The following is a 9548-nucleotide window of genomic DNA, read 5'->3' on the forward strand; positions in this document are numbered from 1 at the left end:
TTGTGTCTCTTGACACATTGTAATCTGCTCCTTCACCTGTAACATCTGAGAATCTTGGAGCTGATTTGCTGCTGCTTCAGTCATCCAACATGGGAAAAGACTCTCCAAATGCTCGGTTCAAGGGAGTCGGGTTTCACACCTGGCAAACCCGCATCAAGCTCATCCTGATGAAGAAGAGTCTCTGGGCCATCACAAATGGCAAAGAGAAGAAACCTCGAGATGCGGACCTTGCAGTTACTTGGCAGAAGAATGATGACAAGGCACAAGCCATCATTAAACTGGAATTGGATGACAACTATATCCATCATGTGGATGCGTGTGACACGTCCCATGACACTTGGGACAAACTGGATACCTTATTTGGTGCACAGTCAAAGTCGTCTAAGTATGGTCTATTGATTGAATTTTTCCGACTTGATATGAAGCCTCATACATCCCTGGCATCCCATCTAAACTACATGGAAAGCCTGCTTACTCAACTTGCAGGGATAAAGCTAAAAATGGATGAAGATGTTTGTATCGGTGTCTTGTTAAAAAGTATGCCTCCTGCCTATGATAATGTATCAACCACTCTAACCAATATGCCTGATCCTCAACTTGTTGATATTAAAGCCTCTCTGCTAGATGAAGAAAAGAAACTTAAAAGCAAAGAAGATCCTAGCACTTCAAAGGATGAACAAATGTTATATGTAAACAACAGATACACAGGTAAAAAGGAACCGCTCTTCTGTGACTTCTGCAAAAGGACCGGACACACTGAGAAGTACTGTCATGCTAGAAAGAGGTCCCAAAAGGCCTATCTTGCAGCTATGAAAGAAGAAGAAGACCATGGACCAAAAGATGAAGATGAAGATGAAGATGAAGACCACCAGGATCGGAAGGACAAGCCTCATCAGTCCTTCTACTCTCATTACTCTGATAGACTGTTTTAAAAGCCTTGTATTTCCTAGCCCTAATGCTTCTTGCCATAAGCTTTGTAAAGTCCTCATGTAACTTGGCATTACAGTCCCTGTACACTTTGTGAGGCCCCTGTTACAGCCTCTGGATGTCCATCATGTTTTGGTGCCCACACTTAGCCTTTTCTGCGACAGCCTCTGGTGTCTACCATGTTTGTGGTGTGCCCACACTTTGCAAGTGGTTCTCATTACAGCCTCTACACACTTTGTGCCTTTCTAGTTGTGATTGAGGAGGGGTGTTGAGAGCCTCTTTGTATGGAGCTTTAGGGCCAAGGACATGTAGGCTAACCTATCCCATATGCATAGTGGTGCCTACTGCAGTTTCCTACTTTCCTATAAAGCATTGTATTTGCTTTCTTTTCTTAATGCAATGATAGTACTCTTTTCTTATCAGTAAAGTGTCAGTGTCATTGTCCACATACACAAGATTGTGTTTATGAGTCCAAGTCTCAATCTTGGAACCTAATTCACTTGTGTAACAAACAGTGTCTTTGTCTCCTCCATCATGAGTTTACTCTTCTCCTTTCATCCACCATAACTGACTGCCATATCCTAGTTCCCGCTCATTCCGACACTTTTCCTATAGTGGATGTTGGAATCGTTGGGTATCATCTAGTCCATCCCAACAATCACTCATAGTGTAATATATTAGTTCTCACAGCAAGTCAAATAACTGAAAATTTATGAATTACACCGTGCTTGCAAAGAAATACAAGAAATACACCATATTTGCAAGGAAGCCATAGCCAAGGTAGCTAGGCATGAAATAGTATTGCCATGGAAGGCTGAGAATCATAGATGTAAGCTGCAACGTGAATACTCACCTCATGTCAAGGTGGGACATGGTATGCACCCCATATCTTGGTGGCTAAGAGCATGCACCCTCTTAGTTGGTGGGAGGAAGGAACCTCAAAGCATGTATTGCTTGAAATGGAAAAAAGATCTCCCACAAGTTACATCTCCACCTTTTATACTTAACCCTAGCCTACTCTAAACTAAGGTGACTTATGCTTTATTACAAGCCATCCTGGCCTAAAAGAGCTTTGTCCTCAAAGCTGAATTGGGAACAAATTACAAGGATAATTACAAAGATAGCTTGAAGCATTAGGAATCATGCTGAAATAAAGCTCCATGTTGATCAAGATCAATGAAGATGAAGATGGACCACATAAATGAAATAGATTGCTATAAACTGTCCAAAACAAGCTGTAGTACAAAATTGGCCATATCTTGAGTTAGAAAAGGTCGATTTCCTTATGACAGTTATAGAAATGTAGAGGATAACATGTAGTATCCAGCCATGCCTTCAAAAGAGAATTTTGATGCCGATAAGACAATTTACTTTCTAACAGAAATTTAATACAGCAAGCTGATTACTACCCTATTTATAAACTCTCCTCTTGCTTAAGCCATGGAAATTGTTCTAAATATGATACTTGTTGCCATGAAGACTCTTCAATAGGAAAACCCTTCCATTTGGTAAGGTATTCCACAAGAATACGGTTCCTTAGAACCTTCTCCTGCTTGCCAATCTTCTCGGGCTCATAGATGATCAAACCATCATCATCCAAGGAAGATAGTTCTTCAAGAACTTGAATTTGAGGTCCCACATACTTTTTAAGCTGAGATACATGAAAGACATTATGGATTCTTGTGTTTGACGGTAACTCTAGTTGATAAGCAAGATCCCCAACTCACTTGACAATACGATAAGGACCATAAAACCTATAAGCAAGTTTGTTGTGTCCTCCTTTAAGAGAAGCATAACGTGACTTGGGAACCTTCAAAAATACCCATTCATCTTCCTCAAACTCGACATGTCTTCTTTTCTCATCCGCATAGACCTTCATTGTCTCTTGAGCTTTATGAAGGTTGTCCTTGCATTGCTTCATAAGGGCCTCCATCTTTTCCAACTCCTCACGTGCTTGTGGATTTACATCTTCATGAAACAATAAGGAGGGTACTTGTACTTTGTAGCCATATAAAGCTTCAAAAGGAGACATTCCAATGCTTATATGGTAAGTATTGTTGTAACAAAAATCTGCAAGATGGAGCCATTGTCCCATGCATTTTGTGTCTCATGGCAAAAGTGCCTCAAATAAACTTCTAGCCATTTGTTAACTCTTTCAGTTTGCCCATCCGTTTGTGGGTGATATGTGGTACTAGGAGTCAAAAGAGTCCCCATTGAAGAGAAAAAACTCCTCAAAAGTTGCCCATAAACTTAGTGTCACGATCAAACACAATCTTCATTGGCAAACCATGAAACTATGAATTGTTGAGCCACTTGTTTTGCTATAAATTGGGCCTTAGTAGGGATGAAATGGGCTGATTTAGTCAAACGATCAAATGCCACATAAATGCTATTCCACCCACGCTTAGTTGTAGGCAATCCCACAATAAAATCCATAGAGATATCAGTCCACTTGCCTTGAGGGATAGGGAGTGGCTGAAGTAATCCTCCGGGTAGAAGAAATGAGTCTTTATTTTGTTGACATGGAAGACATTGCTAGTCCTTGACATCCCACCAAATGCCCTTCCAATAGAAACTCTTCTGGATGTTGTCAAATGTTTTGAACAGCCCATGATGGCCCGCTAAAGGTGAAGAATGCATCTCATGCAAAATATGGTCTTTGAAAGAGGATTGTGGTGTCAAGTAGACTCTACCATGATACCATAAAATACCATTGTGCCAATTGAAATTGGGATACTCTTCTCCTTTTCCTTGCTGAAATTCCTTCATCATCTTTGATGCTTCCTCATTAAGCAATATATTCTTCTTGGACGACATGAATCCAATCCTTATGTACAATTGAAATTGAAGATAAAGAACATGCCCACATACGTGATTAAGCATTTGCCACAACATTATCTTTTCCAGCCATGTAGGATATTTCAAAATCATAGCTTTGAAAAGTAGCTAGCCACCTCCTTTGTTTAGGGGATAAATTTGGTTGGAAAATGAAGTATTTCAGCACATAGTGATCGCTCTTCACCTTGAAATGGCTACCATATATATAATGATGCCACTTTTTTATAGCATGCAAATTTGCCAACATCTCTTGCTCATAGACATGTAGTTTACGTTCCTTGTTATCAAGCTTACTACTTTCATAGGCTATAACTCCATGGTCTTGATACAAAACAGCCCCAACTCCTCTCCCACTAGCATCTGCACATATAACGAATTCCTTAGAGAAATCCGGGCATACAAGAATAGGTGCTGAAACTAATAGAGATTTCAACTCATTGAAGCTCTTGTTGGCTATGGAGTCCCAAAAGAAAGCCTCTTTATTCAACCTATCGATCAAAGAAGCCACCACATGAGCATAACTTTTTATAAACCTATTACAGAATGAAGATAATCCAAGGAAACCTCTCAAGATGTAGAATTCGTAGGAGTAGGCCACTCTTTGACACATTTCACCTTGTTAGGATCCACACGAATGCCTTGTTCTCCCACAATGTGACCCAATTATTCCACTTCATCTTCCATGAAAGAAAACTTTGACCTTTTTTCAAAGAGTGTGCATCTTCATAATGTGTCAAAGACCTCTCGCACATGCATTAAATGCTCATCCTTGGATTTGCTATATATGAGGATACCATCAAAGAATACAAGGACTATTTTGAACAAGAAAGGCTGCAATATCTTATTCATGAGTACTTGAAAAGTAGCGGGTGCATTTGAAAGCCCAAACGGCATGAGCAAGAAGTGATATAACCCTCTTTCAACCCTAAAGGCCATTTTATACTCATCCCCTTCCTTCATTCAAATTTGATAATAGCTCCAAATGAATATCAATCTTGGTGAAGACCTTTGCATCTTTCAGCTCATCCAAGAGGTCATCAATGTGAGGAATCGGGTATCTATTCTTCATCATGGACTTGTTAAGCTCCCTATAATCAATGCACATGCGAAAAGATCCATCTTTCTTCTTAACCAAGAGCACAGGAGAGGCAAACGAAGATGAACTTGGCTGAATTAAACCCATTTGCAGCAACTCTTTAACTTGTCTTTCCACTTCTTCCCTTTCAAACTTGGACAAGCGATAGGGAGGTTTGTTGATGGGTTTTGTGTTGGGCAACAAGTCAATAGGGTGGTCTACCTCTCTCTTTGGTTGCTAAAATAAATCTTTGTATTCCTCCAATAGCTCTTCCATTCTTGGATCCTTTTGTGTTGAAGAAGATGATGGCTTATTTGGTGACTGCTCTTCATCCACTTTCGCAAGCAAAAGAGTGAATATGCATGATTTTGCATTGATTTCTTTATGCATCTTCTTCATAGAGATGAGTTCCATTTGCTTTTGGCCAATGCCCTTCAATATTATCGATTGTCCATTCCATTGGAATTCCATCAGCATGTTTTGCAAGTCCAAATAAAATTTTCCAATGGTTTTCAACCAATCATAGCCAATGACAATATCTATGGGACCCATTTTCAAAGTGATCAAGTCCACTTCCATAATACATGAAGGAGATAGAGTAATAGGAGTGTGTAGACATACTTCATTACTTGATTCATAAGCTCCATTAGCAACTTGAATCTTCAACGGCACTTGCATTTGTTGAGGAAGCAATCTCAACCCATGCAAAGATTTGGTATTAATGAAGCTATGGTTGATGCCCGTATCAATCAAAAGGTGAACTTTTCTACCATTGATCAGCCCCTCAAGTCTAAGGGTGTTTTCTCCTTTACAAAACCGGTTCATGCATCATGAGAAATTGCACATAAAGAACCACCCGGATCAAAAGGAAAACTGTCCACAATATCATAAAATTCATCATTATTTCCTTCATCGTCGTCATGCATTTCTTCAACCATAGGGTTTGCTTCCACCTGAAATACATTCCCCTCTTCACTTTCATCCTCATCCGTGGCCCATCAATGATAACAAAGTTAAGCTTGCTATTTTTGGATTTGCATTTCATCCTATGGTCTTGTGTCCACTTTTCTCCACACTTGAAGCATAACCCTTTTGCCCTCATGTCTCTAATTTGTTCATTTGAAAGAACTTTGCTATAAGTATTGTTCTGAGATCCCTTTTGTGCATTTTCAGCCCTTGTAAAGCTCTCTTTTGCTTTAGTCATTGGTCTATAACCATTTCCTCCACTTGGTTTTGATCCATAGACCATTGGATATGTAGGCAACTTGCTATAATTATTATTGTCGGTACTAGTTCCCTTGCCTTCTTGCTCATAAACATCCCATTGCTAGCTGGAATGTGCTCCAATCCTTGAAGGGTGATTAGGTAATGAATACCCTGCACTTTTTGGGTGAACTCCCATTAATTCTCTTTTATATTTCTGCCCATACCTTTCAGCATATAAAATGGCTTCATGAATTATTTTGGACTGCAGTGTACCTACTTCCGAAGAGAGGGCTTAATCTAGACCAAAGATATATTTGTTTAACTTGGCCAAATCATCAATCCCTTCAATGTACATAGAAAGATTAAGGAACATGTGAGAGTAATCAGAAACAGACATGCCTCGTTGTTGAAGACCATACCATCTTCTTTGAAATCTTTCTTTTTCCATTGGAAAGACAAACACTTCCAACATTTCCTTCTTAAAATCCTCCCAATAAGTAAAATTGTGACCAACTCTTTGCATATATCTCCACCATGTATGTGCGTAGCCTTCAAGATTGACTGCTGCAAAATAGAACTTGGCTTCATCATGGCAAGGGAAAAGTGTGAAGTATATCTCTAATTTGTTTACCCTTTCTTCCCACTCCGTTGGAGATGCATTATCCCCCTTTAAGTTGAAAATGGTAATCTTTTCTTTGTACTCCCTTTCATTATAGGTTGGCTAGAAATTTTTGGAGTGCTACCCAATTGTCTCCAAGAATCTCTATTCATTGAATCTCTTCCAAAAGAGTTTGGTCTAGAAGTATTACCACCATGATTCGGTTGTCCCAATCCAAAAGAATGATGCTATCCATTTGTGGGCTGACCATGAAATGACTTATCTTTGTTGGTGATATCATGAAATGACCTTCTTTAATCAAATCTTCGTCTTATCATGAATGTCCGTTTCTTTTTGCTTGATGGTAGATTGAGAGGGAAAATATTTGTAGAAGGGGTCATATCCATGAAACTCCTCATTCTCTTCTTCTCTTATGTCCTCTTCTTCTTTATAAGTAGCCTCACATCTTGGATTGAATTGAGGACCGGGCAAGGTGCCTTGATGATATTGGTGGCTGGTAATGAATACTCCTCAATGTGGATGGATCTCCTTTCTCAAAGGTTGTCATAATCGACTAATCAATCCCCTTTCCTTTCATATTGGAGGTTTTGGGTGAAGTATCTTCAATATGAATAGTGGGTTCATTTGGTGTAGAAGATGTGGTTTGAGTCTTCAAATCCTTGAGAGATGCTACTACATCCTTAAATCCACTCTTCATGAATTTGACTAGCTGTTGATGTCCCTCATCCACTTTGTTGGATGTATTCTCAATCTTCCCCAAGGATTTGGAAAGTTTCTCATATTGATCATGTATCCCAATGTTCAGCATACGCATCTCTCTTGAAAGCATGTGATCTTCAAAAGGTTCGTGAGACAAGGGATTTCCGTCATTACCCAACCGTGCACTATGAGCATTACCCATGCTTATATCATTGTCTTGTTGGTTATGATTGAGGGATTCATTAGTGTTGTTTTGATCGTTGATGTATTCTCTGATCTCTTCTTGAATGGTCTCCATGACTTGATCTTTTCTCTTGTGCTTGGCTATTAAGGATAGGTGCTGTCAAAATGACTGTGGAGAAGAAAACTGTCAATAAACTACTTAGTATTGCACCAATGCCAATGGTTTATTGATCCAAACGAATCTTATATATCAAGGATACTCAAAATTTAGAAAGATCTCAGCTTGCAATGGGGTATATGGGTAAAATAAACTCAAACAGTGCAATCCTATCAGCCTATCTAGGTGCAATCCACTAGACCCCCTGTCAAAAAATTGGCCGTAACTTTTTCTCTCAATATCTGATTACTAAAAAATTTTATTCAAACGAAATATTAACATCCCCTCTTCAAATCAAGCTATCAAGATCCCAAATCAGATCATGATAGAATTTTTTGTAATAGAAACTGTGTACCTGTCCAGTGAATTCTTGCAACCTGTTAACACCCTGTAGAAGCCCTGTTTCACCCTGAAATGAATCTTGTATTACTTGTAAACCTCCAAAGCAATTAATAGACCTCTGATGGAGTATAAGGCACCTGTAAGTATCCAGTAAACATCTGCAACTGATAGGCACCTGTTAGAAAGACCTGTACATCAACCCAAGGATGTCACAAACTGCCTTGTTCGGTACCCCTAGTCTTCAAATCTTCATCCACTCTTTCCCAAGTGGTCTTCCGTGGTCCACCACCTATGGTAAGGGATAAAATGGCAAGACGGGCACCTAAATGGGCTCTGAAACTTTGAAAGGTGTGCAAAGTTCCTTCCCGGCTAGGTTGTGCACCCCTACGGAGTCTTAAATAGCAAGGGAGGGTCACCTCTCTTTTGTCTTTGTTGAAAGTGGAACAAGACTAAATTTTTGACTGATTTTTGTTGTTTTTGAGGTCTAAATGATTGATTTTTGATGGATTTAGAGTGATGTATGGTTGTTAATGGAAGTATTTGAGAGTATTTTGGATGATATTGATTATGTTTTGGAAGTTCATGATGATTCTTAGTGGAGATATAAAGCTCTGTAATGTTCTGATAGGTTCTGTTGAGCTTCTAATTGGTTCTATATACCTTCTGTATAGCTTCTATTTTGTTCTGATTTTCTTCTGTATGAAGCATGGATTGATGATTGACGAAGATTGAGATATTTTGAAAGCTTATTGAATAGTTTTTGATAGTTTGGAATGGTTTGAGTATGAGTTATGAGGTTTTGATGACCTTCTGTAACCCTCTATAGACCTTCTGTAGAGCCTCTGTCTTTGCTCTGTCTCTGTACTATAACTATAATGTAGCTGCTCTAGTACTGTACTGTAGCTGTTCTGTAGACCTTCTGTAAGTGTTCTATAGAATGTATGTGTGACTTTGGGAAATTTTTCTAATGTTTGGAAAGGATGAATCTAAGTTTAAAAGAGCTAAAACAAGCGGACGAAGCAGCTGCTGAAGACTGAAGAGAAGACTGAGTGACAGTGACAATAGTGAGCTGTGAAAAGACACTGTAGTGGCTCTGGTGACTCTTCATATTAGACATACCTCTTGGGAGGTGCATCCATGACCTAAGAAGGATTATTGAGAGTTATTATGAGAGTATTGTTGTGAGGAGATGATGTACTATTGAGAGAGAGAGAGAGAGAGAGAGAGAGAGAGAGAGAGAGCCAGAGATAGTCAATTCTATCAAAACAGTGTAACTGTATATGAGAGATTGAGAGAGAGAATTATGAAGACATTGAAGAAGGATAATATGTGATTGATTTTCATTCAAAGATGGTGTATTATTTTGTGTTCATTGTTCTATTGAAGGATTCTATGAAGATGTTGAAGATTATGGTTGATTCTATTAAATCCGTGGGAGATATCTACTATGACACTGCGTGAAGAATTGTTGTTTTCTTTGTTTTGATAATCAAAAGAATGAA

This window comes from Lygodium microphyllum, chromosome 10 (assembly GCF_053477565.2).
Source record: "Lygodium microphyllum isolate KBCC chromosome 10, Lygodium_microphyllum_v1.1.10, whole genome shotgun sequence".
NCBI lineage: Eukaryota > Viridiplantae > Streptophyta > Polypodiopsida > Schizaeales > Lygodiaceae > Lygodium > Lygodium microphyllum.